Raw genomic sequence first — 12,303 nt, forward strand, 5'->3', positions numbered from 1 at the left:
TGAGCCGCTCGACGACGCGTCGAGCCAGTCTGTGGGTGGGCTGCATAAACATATTCGACATAAGGGAAAGCTGTGCAATAAACGAATACTATGAATTACTCTGGTATCCGGATACTTACGATTTGGCCAGGGGCTTGGCCCTGGGCGCCCACTCCTCTCCGCCGTCGTCGGCATCAATGGAGTAGTCCGGAGGAAGGGTTTTCCCCTTCTTGGACCCTTCGGCCTCCCCAGTTGGGGCAGCCTTCCTTTTCTTCCCTTTCCCCGCTGGAGGGGGAGGGGTCTCTTCTTCCTCCTCCTCGTCTTCATGGGAGGAGTGCGTCTTGGATTCGTCGGATGATGAATCCGACACCTCCGGGCGTCGGGCACTCTTTCGAGTCCCCGTGGCCTTCTTCTAGGCCTTCTTCTCCGGCACCACATAGGGTGCCAGAACCAGTAGCTTTGCCAAGTGGGCATCGGCTGGGTCTTCGGGCAAAGGTGCCGGACAGTCGATCCGTCCGGACTTCGCCTGCCAATCCTGTCAAAGGTAAGGGAGCTTAGATCCCACACAGAGTTAAACTATGAAAAACTAGTGCCCTATAAAAGGTACAAAAAACTTACCGCGCTAGCGTGACACTGCGTGCTGAATCCGCGATCCTCGGTAGTGGATGCGGGAGCCTCGGCACCTTTGAAAAGCACCTTCTAGGAATCTTCGTACGTCGTGTCGAAGAGCCTGCTCAGAGTTCGGTGCTGCGCCGGGTTGAACTCCCATAGATTGAAGGCCCGTTGTTGACACGGGAGGCTCAGGCGGATGAGCATAACCTGGACTACGTTGACGAGCCTGAGCTGCTTGTCCACCAGGGATTGGATGCATGTTTGCAGTCTGGTCACCTCCTTTTTGCTGCCCCACGACAGGACCATCTCTTTCCAGGACGTGAGCCGCGTTGGGGGTCCGAACCGGAACTCGGGGGCTGCAACCCACTTAAGGTCACGCGGCTCGGTGATGTAAAACCACCCCGATTGCCACCCCTTCAGGGTCTCCACAAAGGAGCCCTCGAGCCATAAGACGTTGGGCATCTTGCCCACCATGGCGCCTCCGCACTCCGCCTGGTTGCTGTGCACCACCTTCGGCTTGACATTGAAAGTCTTGAGCCATAGGCCGAAATGGGGGCAGATGCGGAGGAAAGCCTCGCACACGACGATAAATGCCAAGATGTTGAGGACAAAATTCGGGGCCAGATCGTGGAAATCTAGGCCATAGTAGAACATGAGCCCCCGGACAAATGGGTGGAGAGGGAAACCCAGTCCGCGGAGGAAATGGGGGAGGAACACCACCCTCTCATGGGGCCTAGGTGTGGGGATGAGCCGCCCCTCTTCGGGAAGCCGGTGCGTGATGTCGTTAGACAAGTATCCGGCCTTCCTTAGTTTTTTGATGTGCCCCTCCGTAACGGAGGAGGCCATCCACTTAGCTCCCGCTCCGGACATAGCTGGAGAAGGTTGAAATGGGGAGTGCGGACTTGGCCGCTGGAGCTCGAGTACGCGAGAATGGATAAGCAAGGGAGGAAGAAGGCGTAGGTGAAAAGGTGGATCCTTATCCCCTTATATGGGTGGACGCAACTATGCGTCCCCACCAGCCTGGTAAAACTTGCTTATCTCCCAAGCGCCGTAATCAATGGCGCGGTTGGGTTACCCACGCCCGTATTGATGAGAATCCCGGAATAAGGGGACACGATCTCTGCTTTAACAAGACGTGCCAAGGAAAGCGCCTCGCATGACGTGGGATAATGAAACGACTCGGATAAAGGCTTGGCCATGGTGTGTCACACTACGGAATACGTCAGCAGATTAGATTTGTGTAAATATTATTCTCTCTGTGGCAATATGTGGAAACTTATTTTGCAGAGCCGGACACTATCTTTGTGTTCAAAATCTTCTATGAAGTACTTGGAGGAGGAACCCGCCTTGCAATGCCGAAGACAACCTGCACGCCAGACTTGTCGTCATTGAAGCCTGGTTTAGGGGCTACTGAGGGAGTCCTGGATTAGGGGGTTTCTGGATGGCCGGACTATACCTTCAGCCGGACTCCTGGACTATGAAGATACAAGATTTAAGACTTCGTCCCGTGTCCGGAAGGGACTTTCCTTGGCGTGGAAGGCAAGCTTGGCGATACGGATATGCAGATCTCCTACCATTGTAACCGACTCTATGTAACCCTAACCCTATCCGGTGTCTATATAAACCGGAGGGTTTTAGTCCGTAGGACGACATACACATCAACAATCATACCATAGGCTAGCTTCTAGGGTTTAGCCTCCTCGATCTCGTGGTAGATCTACTCTTGTACTACCCATATCATCAATATTAATCAAGCAGGACGTAGGGTTTTACCTCCATCGAGAGGGCCCGAACCTGGGTAAAACTTCGTGTCCCTTGCCTCCTGTTACCATCTGGCCTAGACGCACAGTTCGGGACCCCCTACCCGAGATCCGCCAGTTTTGACACCGACACCCATATATAATAACCGCGTGGTACAGTAGTGGGCTATACTTTTAATAACCATGCTCGAATAGAAGAGGTGCACACACCCATGCACGTAGTACTAGTAGCACTCTTTGCGTCTTTTGCGTCTTCCCCAACCACACACGTGATACGGTGGAGCTCATTTCTGTAAGATGATGCAGCCCACATGATAATTTGACGCGTGTAGTAGTAGTTACTCACTTATAAATAATGGAGGGTCGGGAACCACGCATGAGCGGTGCCGCGTCATTTATAAAAAAAGGTTTTTCTTCAGTGGCATGTATGCAATATAAAAGGTTCATATGGAGAGAAAAAGGAAACCGCTCCACTATATACATAGTCAGGATGAGCCTACACGGTTGCTTGCTGGGGTTGCTCTCTTCACACTCTCGCGCACAAAACGACGGTGGCCACATCTCTAACATCCGGGTGGATCATGTCCACCGGGGGAAGGGGTGGATGCTTTCTGTAGATGCAGTCGCCGTCACCGACGGCGGAAACCCACTGTCGGCATGTCCCGATCAGGGGTCCCCACCGTTCTCTCTCACAAAGCTAGTGAGGTTGCCTTCGTCCCTTGCTCACTGCTGTGACATGGACAGTTGCCTCCCGCCGCCTCCTCTAGGTTGAGCTACGTCCCGACATCCCTCAGGTACAACTTCCTTGCCGGCTTGCACCACTGCCCCAGCTGCCCACATCGCTCCATGTGGATATCTATCTACTTCTTTGCCCTGCACATATCTCTACTGGCTTCTATGTACTGTATTTGTGATGAGTTTATGTCTCATCAACTAGTCCCGATAATCTTATTCTAGTGACGCTTCTTCAATTTCTTTGCCATAGGGATGCTCATCTCGATTTTAGTGTAACTGCACAAAATGATCTGGTGGTCAAAGGGTTGCAAAGTTCATTTCTTGGGAAGCTTCAATGTTGCCAGCAAATTAAAGCCTCGTTAGGGTTTAGGGTTCAAGTGCTAGGGGTTGCATTGATCGTTTTTGTTCTTTAGTTGTCTTTGTTCCAAAATAAGTGTCAACTTTAGAAGTAGTACAACTTTGTACTAAAGTTTGCATAAAGTTGAGACACTTATTTTGGAATGGAGGGAGTACATATTGGCTATGATCTCTCAATCATTGAGATGCAATAGCATGCATGTTAGTCTCCTTTGTAGTTGATGAAATGTTGCAACGGGGCAACCTTGGACACAAGATACATGAAACAGAAGCTGGAAGCTTCATAGCATTGTACAAATTTATCTCGTTGAGAAATTACAGTATGTACTACGTACTACTACTATGTAAAGAGTTAGGTGTCGCACTGTGTCCAGAAAATATGGTGATAGTGTGAGGTGGGCCATGTAATGACTGAGCCTGCATGTTTTCACTGCTTTCGCACTCCTCCGCTATAAGAATGGAGAAAATTGCAGTCTAGTACCTCCTTTCACCGAAGCATGGGACATCTAGCAGTCGTACCACCTCAGTAATAATGACCAATGAGTCGTCAAATCACATAGACCCCGCAGTAAGTTGGACGGATGAAGCAACCATCACTCTTGAATCCGCTTCTCCCTTCAATGCAGGCGCTAGTGAGAGGCCGCGTCCGCTCTACCCGGGCATGAATGCGGCACCGATTCTTTGGAGCGGCGCTGACCATTTTGGGCGGGAAGCACGCGCGGGCGATGGAGGGGCTTTGGGTGGGCCATGCTGGTCAGGAGCGGGCGTGGCAGCTGTCCTGACCGGACGCCCGGAAACGAGAGGATGCACCGACTCTTGCGGCTAAATCGTACACTGCACACCATCTCTCTGTAGGAGTAGGTCGATGTGTCGCTGTCTCTAACTCACACACGCTGTTAAACACACACACACACACACACACGCACACGCACACACAGGTTCATAGAATAGGAATATCGTGCGAGTGCGAAGCCACGGGAAGTGAGATACAAATGGAGTATGTACAAGAATAGAGGAGGTGATGAATATTCCATCAAACCTGGACTAAGGAGCAGTACTCCCTCCGTCTAGGTGTTAAGTCATCTTACGAAAATTAGATATTCCCAAAACGTTTAGACGTTGTCCATTAACTTCGCATCTCAATCCCCTCATAGCCTCGTTGCTAGCGAGCGTTGTTACTTACTCTGCCTTGGTATCTCCCCCGGAAACCCAACGCATGGAGCGCAACTACGCGTTGATCAGTCAAGAAATCAAAGTCGACTTGCATGCGAGTTAATATGTGGCCTGTCGGGAAACATAGTAATATCAAAAAAATTCCTACGCACACGCAAGATCATGGTGATGCATAGCAACGAGAGGGGAGAGTGTTGTCTACGTACCCTCATAGACCGGCAACGGAAGCGTTGACACAACTTAGAGGAAGTAGTCGTACGTCTTCCCGATCCAAGTACCGAACGTACGTTACCTCCGAGTTCTGCACACGTTCAACTTGGTGACGTCCCTCGAACTTCGATCCAGCCGAGTGTTGAGGGAGAGTTTCGTCAGCACGACGGCGTGATGACGGTGATGATGTTCTACCGACTAAGGAACAGGCACCGCACATGGCTAAGGAACGATGACAAAGATCAACTTGTGTGTCATGGGGTGCCCCCTTGCCCCCGTATATAAAGGAGGGAGGGGGAGGTGCGGCCGGCCCTTAGGGGTGCGCCTGGAGGAGTCCTACTCCCACCGGGAGTAGGACTCCCCCCTCTTGCCTTGTTGGAGAAGGAAAGGGGAAGGGGGAAAGAGGAAAGGGGGGCGCCGCCCCCCCTTCCTTGTCCTATTCGGAATAGGGGGGAGGGGGCGCGCGGCCTGCCCTGGCCGGCCCTCCTCTTCTCCCTTACGGCCCATGTAGGCCCATTAACCCCCGGGGGGGTTCCGGTAACCCCCCGGTACTCCGGTAAAATCCTGATTTCACCCGGAATGATTCCGATATCCAAATATAGGCTTCCAATATATCAATCTTTATGTCTCGACCATTTCGAGACTTCTCGTCATGTCCGTGATCACATCCAGGACTCCGAAAAACGTTCGGTACATCAAAACACAAAAACCCTAATTACGATCGTCACCGAACTTTAAGCGTGCGGACCCTACGGGTTCGAGAACTATGTAGACATGACCGAGACACGTCTCCGGTCAATAACCAATAGCGGAACCTAGATGCTCACATTGGCTCCTACATATTCTACGAAGATCTTTATCGGTCAAACCGCATAACAACATACGTAGTTCCCTTTGTCATTGGTATGTTACTTGCCCGAGATTCGATCGTCGGTATTCCAATACCTAGTTCAATCTTGTTACAGGCAAGTCTCTTTACTCGTTCCGTAATACATCATCTCACAACTAACTCATTAGTTGCAATGCTTGCAAGGCTTATGTGATCTGCATTACCGAGAGGGCCCAGAGATACCTCTCCGACAATCAGAGTGACAAATCCTAATCTTGATATATGCCAATTCAACAAACACTATCGTAGACACCTGTAGAGCACCTTTATAATTACCCAGTTACGTTGTGATTTTTGGTAGCACACAAAGTGTTCCTCCAGTATTCAGGAGTTGCATGATCTCATAGTCATAGGAACATGTATAAGTTATGGAGAAAGCAATAGCAACAAACTAAACGATCATCGTGCGAAGCTAATGGATGGGTCAAGTCAATCACATCATTCTCTAATGATGTGATCCCGTTAATAAAATGACAACTCATGTCTATGGTTAGGAAACATAACCATCATTGATTCAACGAGCTAGTCAAGTAGAGGCAAACTAGTGACACTCTGTTTGTCTGTGTATTCACACATGTACTAAGTTTCTGGTTAATACAATTCTAGCATGAATAATAAACATTTATCCTATTCTAAGGAAATATAAATAACAACTTTATTATTGCCTCTAGGGCATATTTCCTTCATGGTCCTGCATGGTAGCTAAAACGGCATCTCTTAATTGTTGTGATTAATTGTTGCGTTTAGAGACAGAAATCAGGGCTTTGATTGGAGGAAGGACTGGTCAAGTTTCTCCTTCTCCTCCAATCTGCTTGCACCTTGGTCCTGCTGCACATTCTAACGTGACTTACACCTAGACGAAGGGAGTAGTACGAGATACCGTGGCACACTGACTTAGGTCGAATACAAGTGCCCAAAATTATTGGAAGAGAGCAAAGTGTACAAACTAAATAATTAAAATTGAATTTATCATTTATTTTTATGAAACGGAGGCAAAAGATTTGCCTCATCCACTAAATAAGAGGAGAATAAAGTTTCACAATTTGCAAGTGACCCTACAAATAAACGTCATGGCAATTACTCTCATTACGCCCTAGTTTCTTAGCACCCGTTGTAACCCTTAGTACATACGGTGGCACACTGACTTAGGCTAGATACAAGTGCCCAAAATATTTAAAATTGGAGGATGGTGCAGCCCACCTTTCCGATATTTTGCCCATGTGTGGTTCAGTTGTTGTTCACTTCGGAGGGTCGTGTATCACACGTGAACGTTAGTAAGCGCGACCGGGAGGCGCGCAGCGTTAATTGCGAGTTGAATCCTTCGAGCGTTAAATTTTCTTCACGTAGTATTAGCATTGCCCCTAGTATTTTTCTTCACAATGTTAAATAAAGAGTTTCGTTTCGTGCATAATTTAAAACGATTTTTATGGAGAGAAAAAGAAAAACACTCCATCTATATACGCTGCAGCCTCGGCGCTTGTTTTCTAGGGTTTGCACTCTTCACACTCTCTCTCCACTATATATATACACGTTGGAGCCTTAGCTCTTGTAGTTGCTCTCTTCACACTCTCTCACCCTCTCCAGACCTAAACAAGACTTCGTTGGCCTCTCTCTCTCCCCTCACTATTGGTCAAAGAGCCAGCAAGATCCGTCCACCGGGAAGGGAAGGAGGCTTAACACTGTCGCCGTTGGGGAGGGAGGGAATCCACTACCGGCGCAGCTATTCTCTTTCACCCAGCGGCGGCGCGGGGGGGGGGGGCTCCGACCCCTTCTTCCTTGTTTTCGTACATAGTGTGAGCAGATCGCCTCCGTCCACCCACTGAGCCACACCCCGAGAACCTTAAGGTATAATTTACTTATTCCACATGCATTGCTCTAGCTGCATGTGGGCTTTTTCCGCTTCTGCACTCGAATCTAGGTGTTGGATCAAATAGGAAAGTAGTGGGTAAAGTTGTATAGCATGAATCTAGGACGTGGTTCAAAGAGGAAATGAAGGGGGGAAAGTAGTGGGGAAAGTTGTATAGGGAAAGGTGTCTAAAGATAACAAAACTGGGACCAACACAAATATGCTCCTTGGTTGTTTGTTCTTTGTTGCAACAGACTATGCATCACCCCTTTATACATTGGTAGATGCACATGGTGCTGGTGCGTCCACTGCCCCGTGCAACTCTTTAGCTGATGTCAATCTAAGGCCATGTTTGCTTAAACAGTCCTACGACATTTTTTAGTCCCAACTAAAAAGTCCCTAGTCCCTACCTTCTTGGTTCCAGGGACTAAACATGCACTAGAGGTTATTAAATGACATGCTAAAATACCATGTTACCCCTAGTAATGAACTAATAGAGATAAGGTGCGATGCGGGGCAGGGGCAACTGTTAGAAAAAAGTCCCCAAAAGACTCTCCCTCATGGTCTTCTTTCTTTAGTCCCAAATGCCCACTTTTAGTCCCTAAAAGTCCCTCCTGTTTGGTTTAGATGGGACTGAAAGGGACTTTTTGTAGTCCTACACCAACAAGTCCCTATAAACAAACACCCTCTAATAACGCCGCTGGAAAATTGAAGCAATGCCACAGTTAAAAGCAAATTACATGTTTAACGAATTTTGTTGTTAATATAATCTCTCTATTAATATGAATCAATGCCACCATTTGAGAAATGCTACTATCTTGCTTTCTTTCCCATTTAGATAAGTTAGATGCTTATTTTGTTGGCTTCTATGTCATCCACCGTTATTTACCACTAGTTGTTTCCTTTGCACCTCTGTGTAAACAGGGTTATCTACTTCACCTCGTTGCTATTGTGACCTTTTGTTGCACTGCATAAAACACTTTTGTTTTAAGAGTGTTTTGTGCAGTTCAACCAAAATGTCACATCGATAATGTTGCTTGATTGCTTGATCTTAGTGGAGCTGCACAAGAGGAGATCTGATTTCCTATCTGTGTTGGCAAATTTGGTTCAGATCTTGTTCTTGTGAGTTGTTTGAATTCCGCGTCATGAGAGGTCAGTACTAGCCTTCTTTCATATGATTGTGTAGTGTGCTTTCATATGTTGTGCTACTTATACGGTAATGTTGCTTGATTTTAGTGAACTGCACAAATGGAGACAAGACTTCCAACCTGTATGTGCACCATAATATCCCATTAAGGTAAGATAAGGATATTTCACAACTGTTGGCCTGTATTTTGCCACTTTCATCAAAAAATTAATGTCATTGTTTAGTGCTATACTTGTGCTCCCAAATTTACATGCCAAATTAACATTGAAGGCAAAGCTTGTCTGTTGTTGAACCAAGTGATGAAGGGGAAGAACAAGCAGAAGAAAAACAAAAATCAACTCCTGGTGCTGTAATGAAGCACTGGAAGTGTGATGACACAAGTAATGATATAGTTTTGCATCTTAATTTATTGTTATGGCTGGAACGAGCAATTGTTTTGCCACTGATTTGATGCCACTCTTAATGTAATATGTAATTAACTCTACTTGTGCAAACAGGGACCCTCTTTGAAGATAACATATATTTTAGTGAAACTGCACAAGAAGATGTTGGAAACATTAAACTAATTGAGGAGTATATAGTAAGCATGGCAACCAGGGTAGATAACAACAGATGGTTCCAGAGAAGTGCTTGATCTGTATGCTCTACACAATAAGCCTCCTCACAAAGGTTGGTACTCGCCCACTGATTTCATCCATATGATTGAGCTTTGTCATCTCTATTGGTGTTGTGCTACTATTTAGATACTGCCATGAGAAAGTGGTATTGTCCTTGAGAAGTGCTTCATCTGTGCTATTTTAAATATTTGCTTTCCTTTTTTCGAGAAAATAGGGATGCTAGCATTTAGTTGTCCTCTTGTCTTTGGACAATAGGATCATCCTCCTCTGAAGAAGAATATGGAGTACATGAAGTGCCTAGTTCCGATTATGCCAGGATAAAGAAGCCAAGCCTCTCTTCTTAAGAAGGGAGTAGTTGAAGGATGGTTACATTATTGCCCACAGGAACAAACTAACTTCAACTCAAAAGGACTCATGGATCTCCATCTTTGTTGTTGTGATGGCCAATACAATGTTGGGTTAGGATTCCTTCCGGTGAGTTCCATTTTTTTAAATGTGTGCTCTGCATGGATCATGTAGGTTGCCTATTTAAACTGTCATTTCATAATACATTTTGCTTTATACAAATCACTTTTTTCATATTTGTGCAAATAGGGGTGCTCAGCTTGATTTCAATGGGAACTGCACAAAATGTTCATGAATACATTGAATCATTCATTTCCACCACAAGAAAGGAGGTGCTGATATATTCAAGGTGTTGCAACATATAAAGGTGAAATCATACAAGCTACACGTGAATTTGGGTGATTTTGGTAGAACTACACAAAAAGAACAGGTGGTTTATTTAGCACGAGGTGCCATGTCAATGTCTGAACTGATGGCAAACCTTGCCCATTCCACAACCATAGGCATTTGATATTTTGGAATGGGAAAACCTTATCAAAGTTTTCTCATTGGTGTACGCAAAACAACACGCATTTGACATTTTGGAATGGGACATCCTTGTCAAATTTTGCTCATTGATGTTAGCAAGAAGACGTGTGTTTGATATTTTCGAATGGGACGCCCTTTGCTGTCAGCAGCATCGATCGATTTTTATTTATTCTTTAGTTGTGAAGTAAATATTGGCTCTCACATGTGAATCGCCGAGATGCATAATCATCGATTGTTTTGAATGTTCTCTATGAATTGCTAGGCCTGTGTGTTTGATTGCAATGTACAGGAACTCTAAAAAGCTGCTCAAACTCTTTGTACTCCCTCTGTTCCTTTTTACTTCACATATTAGATTTCTTTCAAGTCAGTTGATTTTACATTGTGAATGTTCATACTTTTTCTATAAGATTGGTCAAAGTAGAGATACTTTGACTTCAGACAAAACTTGTATGCAGACTAAAAAGGACTGGAGGCAGTACATGTGAAACTGCTGCAAACGAGGTGATCACCCTAGGAATAATGCTAGTACGTATTGTTTTGCATGTTCATCCAATGCCAGTGATACAAGAATTCGAACTAATCGAACTAAATTCATTCATACACGGTCGGATTTCATATAAACATGTCAGATTTCATTACATTTCATACATTCTTCAACTAAAAAGGGGTGCGCTGGAGGTATAATTAATTAACCGAAGCTACCCACCTGTGTCTGGCTGAGCCGAATAGAAGCTTCTTCTCCAGCATAGCTCTTCAAATCCACGTCGCCGCCAAGAAGCTAATTAGCCGTCAATGGTCAACCTGCCTAGCTTGGCTTCAACCGGAGGGTGGCAGCGGTGGCCTTACATGGACCCGAGCGACGGCAACCTACCGTGTTATACTCTTCCTCGTTTTCTGTGTGGCGCGGCCTCGTTGGCAGTGGGGCGGGGCCTCGACCGAGCCGCCGATGTCCTCTGTCTCATTGCCAGTGGGGCGGCGCCTCGGCGGAGCCGGTGCTGTCCTCTGCCTCGTTGTTGGCCCGGCGGGCCCTTGGCGGAGCCGGCATTGTCCTCCGCCTCATCCTCCGTCTCGCCAAACAGCGCCTCACCCACTTCATCACCCTCTTTGTAGGCGGACGCAAGCTCCGCCACCCGCATGCGGTACCACCAGCGCGCGAGGCGTCTCTCACAGGCGGTGTAGTGCGAGTCGAGTAGCGCTTCCTGCTCCGCCCGCTCCGCGTCGATCTGCTCCTCCGCCTGCAGGTGCTCCTAGAGGAGATGGTGGTTATAGGTGGTGTCGGCTTGCGCCTACCGGAACTGCTCCTGATGCTTCTGCCTCACCGTGTCCATGTATTGGGCACGGGCCTCGCCGATGATCATGGTGTAATGCACTGGCGAGGATGGCACAGAGGAGGGGATTAGCGCCGAATCGTCGACTACCATGTTCTCCATTGGGATGTCATCGTCCTCCGGCTGCCTGTCGGCCAGCCAATCGGAAGCAATGGCTGCTATCTCCTTATGGTCCGTCGTCCGCCCGTCCCAAAGAGCGCTGGAGCGCGAGGAAGCCATGGTGGGCAGTAGTGGTGTGGACATGAGAAAGGGAACAGGGGCGGATGACTGCAGCTATGGCGGGTGCAGCAGTTTATATAGTAAAGTGGGCAATGGAGGGATGGATGGGTGTCGCCAGAGTAGCTGCCTCGGCAACCGCGTGTCATCAATGTGGGTAGCAGACGGATGAACGGACGGCACTTGTGTTGTTTGAACGCGGAGCAATCGCCTGCACCGAGAAGCGGCGCAAGCGGCGCTGACCGTTTCGGGCGGAAAGCGCGCGTGGGCGAGGGCGGTCAGACTCGTGCTTGGTAGCGGGTCGGTCCAGCAGCCGGACATGCTGGCTCGCCAGTGAGCTCGCCGAGTTGAGCGACGACAATCAGACGATGGACGTAACTTCCGGCTAGGAGACGGCGTCACTGTCCAAGTCGGTTCATGCCGTGTTCACCATAGAGCAGGTGCGGCCGCACTTTGACGCCCTAATGGCAGAAGTGCTACCAGCACAAGAGGACCTGTGCTGCAACCTCCGTCTCCTCAACGAGCACCGACGAACAAGCGAACGACAATGTCATCGCGGAC

This window comes from Triticum aestivum, chromosome 5A (assembly GCF_018294505.1).
Source record: "Triticum aestivum cultivar Chinese Spring chromosome 5A, IWGSC CS RefSeq v2.1, whole genome shotgun sequence".
NCBI lineage: Eukaryota > Viridiplantae > Streptophyta > Magnoliopsida > Poales > Poaceae > Triticum > Triticum aestivum.